Source organism: Chrysochloris asiatica, unplaced genomic scaffold (assembly GCF_000296735.1).
Source record: "Chrysochloris asiatica unplaced genomic scaffold, ChrAsi1.0 scaffold00070, whole genome shotgun sequence".
Lineage (NCBI taxonomy): Eukaryota > Metazoa > Chordata > Mammalia > Afrosoricida > Chrysochloridae > Chrysochloris > Chrysochloris asiatica.
In genome coordinates this window covers 5136999-5140278 of record NW_006408588.1, presented here as the reverse complement: position 1 = coordinate 5140278, position 3280 = coordinate 5136999, and the positions used below count along the sequence as shown (strand labels likewise).

Sequence of the window (3280 nt, the reverse complement as noted above, 5' to 3'; positions counted from 1 at the left end):
CTACACAGGGTCACTATGAGTTGGAACTGACTGGAAAGCACTTAACAACCACAACAATGGCTATTGATCAGGAGCATTTCTTCTTATGTTTGTTGACTGCCTTTCTGATGAATGCCTTTTTGGTGAAGTGTCTTTATATCTTTTGCCCATTTTTGATTGAATTATAGCTTTTTTTTTTTTTTTGGTGGTGAAGCTTTCTATAAATCTAAGAGTTAAGTCACTTGTCTGATATGCCATTGCTCAAAATTCTTTTTCAGACTACAATTTTTCTTTATACTCTTTTGTGAAATCTTTTGATTCACACAAGTGTATGTTTTAGGAGGTTCCAGTCATTTATTGTGTATTTTGCTGTTTTATGTTTTCAGTTATATTTAATAGTGTACTTACGCCATGTGTCAGAGCCCATAAGTTTCATTGGTGATATTTATTATTCTAGGTTTAAGCCTTTATTACATGTTAAGTTTGTTTTTATATATGGTATGAGGTATGGATCTTATTTCATTCTTCTATAAGTGGATTTCCAGTTTTGTCAGCAGCATTTGTTGAAAAGACAATTTCTTTCCCATTTAATGTGTTTTGGCCCTTTGTCAGAGATAACCTGATCAAAGGTGAATGGATTTGCTTTGGGATCTCAATTTTGTTCCATTAATCTATGTCTCTTTCTTTGTACCAGTAATAGGCAGTTTTGACCACTGTGGCTATGCAGTAAGTTTTAAGATAGGAAAGTGAGAGATGACCTACTTGTTCTTCTTCTTTCCTAATTCTTTGCTTTCAAATTTCTATAATGGAATTGAACCATTTTAGAACTGGAAAAATAGCACCGATGAACAATGTCATCTCTTGAAACTCCAACAATTCCTGTGCAAACCACCTCCCCCTTTGAAATATTATCTACCTCTTCACTTTGGAAGAGTTATTTCCTAAAGGAAAGAAAATAAAAATTGTGCTCTTTATTATTTAAGTTAATTAAAAATGGGCTTCTATTATAAGATAAACAATGTTTCAAGTTCAGAAGAAGTTATTTTGATGATGAGCTGTGAGTACAAAAACCAATACAGAATGTCTGGTTTAAGCAACCAAATTCATTCTGAAAATAAAGAGCAAAAAGTGTTTTCGTGGCATTTTTTGCCTACAAACTATTCTAATTGATTAAGGATTTCTAGTAGTTAATTAAAATTTTATAGTGAGATTATATAAAAAGCAAACCCTATAGAGCTGAGCAGACCTGTCCCGTGGGGTGTCTAAGGCAGTATATCTTTAACATAAGTAGCCTCTCCCCATCTTTCTCCAGAAGAGTGGCTAGTGAATGAATACTATATAATTTGAAAAAAAAAAAAAAGTTGATGTTTTCATACCTTAACACTTAATTTTTAAAAGGGTATTTTCATCTTTAATAATAAATACAGTATAATTTTATTAAGAAAAATAAAAAACACTTGGTCTTCTTCTGAATTATTATCTGTTTAGTCAACTGTCACATTCAAAGCTTAAATTCATCACAAAAAAAGTAAAAGTATTTTAAGTGTGTCTCTTTCCTCAAAGTTAGAGCAAAAAGTTTTCATGTCTTAATTTCCATGTTATTCCCATGATCTCTGTAGTGTTAACTACATATACCTAAGACATTTCTTGGACCTTTTGGAATAGTTGTTCACCCATCCACTTTTGGGTGCCACACAGAAATCTACAAGTTTTGTCCAGATCCAGAGGAATTAACCTTTGTTTTCCATTGCAAGAATTACTAAACCTTATAAAATAAAAATAAAGGGCTGACTGTCTTACTTGTGGTACACTAAATAGGTCCAATTTGTTTTAATCTTTTAATGAGATTGAACAGAAACATTTCACAAATTTTAATTTAATATGTTTCAAAATTTAACGTAGTATGCCTCAACATAATCTGTGAGGTAGTTAAGTAAACAGTACTACCCATTTTTAGTACAGAGTAAACAGAAGCGTGGGTAAATGACATAATCATACTGTAACCAATATGAATTAGAATAAGCCAGACATTTCTAACTCAAAAAGAATGTACTTTAACTTTTTAATGCTCTTTAAAAACAATATACTTCAAATTAAGGTTTTGCCATCTCTTTTTTACACTTGCATATTAGGTAAAGTTCCAATGTTGGCATACTTTCTTCAATAGTATATTGAAACTGGGCACAAACATTTAAAGCTAGGCTTCTGCCTCTACCTGAATTAATACAAAATTAAGAAATTATCTTATAAAAACTAAAATTACATTTGACATTTTTTATTTTAGGTTGCAAAAACAAACAACAAAATAAAACTTCAGATAGACTTATCAAAATATAAAAATTCATCCTTTCCAGGGAAGCAGAAGGTAGAACATCATGCTTAACTGTTGCTTGTACTCTACTATGTTTTGATCCTTCTTCACATCATAGTCTGCATCATTTTCCTCATTTCCTTCTTGATCCCCTTCCTCATCTGTTTCTTCACCTTCTTTACCATTATCATCATCTTCTTCTTCAATAGCTTCTCCAGTAAAGTGTTACACTGATCTTGGTGTTATATACTCATGTAAAAAAAAAAAAAAAAATGTTAATTATTTCAAACTTTGCAGCAAGGGTAGCCTCAGCAGCAGCATCCAAATCTCTACTCTTAGGAACTTCAGGGGAGGCAAAAAAATTAGAGAAAAGGTCATTGGAAATGGTTATTGTCACAGTCCAAACTTTTCCTAGCCTCCTCATGTTTTTATATCTTCTTAATGGTTTTCAGTGTGACATTTTTTTCCAATCTAACTAGCAGCCTGTATAACCCATAATTTCTGGCCAATCAAAAGAAAAGAGATCAGAATCATCTCGTTCAGACCTCATCTTATATGTCTTTGTCAACTCTTCAATTGTGAAATACTCATTGCGTTCAAAGTGAAACTCTAACACAAAACTCAGAGGCTGGCCAGCATCTGAGAACTTCACTTTAATATCTTTAAAGTGCTTCAGAATATGTTCATCATGTTCCTGAACCACATCACTGAGCAAGTCAACATTCTTAAAAACAGCCAACCAAACTTCAGGAATTCCTTTGGTATCTTCTTTTTCCTCATCTTTTCTTCTCCTCTTCAACTTTGGCCTTTTCTTTCATCTCCTCCAAAATCTCATCATCCGAATCTGCTTTCCACTCACATTCTTCTTCTGTGGGCTCATAAATGGCATTGATGATCTCAAATTGCTTGTCAAATAGAGGCTGATAGAGAAAAGTATATTTGCTTTCAAGATCATGAACTTCCTCATAGAATTTGGCTTCTATCTGTGCA

At 32.6% G+C, this 3280-nt stretch overlaps 1 pseudogene; it reads right to left on the bottom strand.

The window, feature by feature from the left end:
- Positions 1 to 2320: 2320 nt before the first annotated feature.
- Positions 2321 to 3280, bottom strand: part of LOC102831492 — a 34512-nt pseudogene continuing 33552 nt past the window's right edge.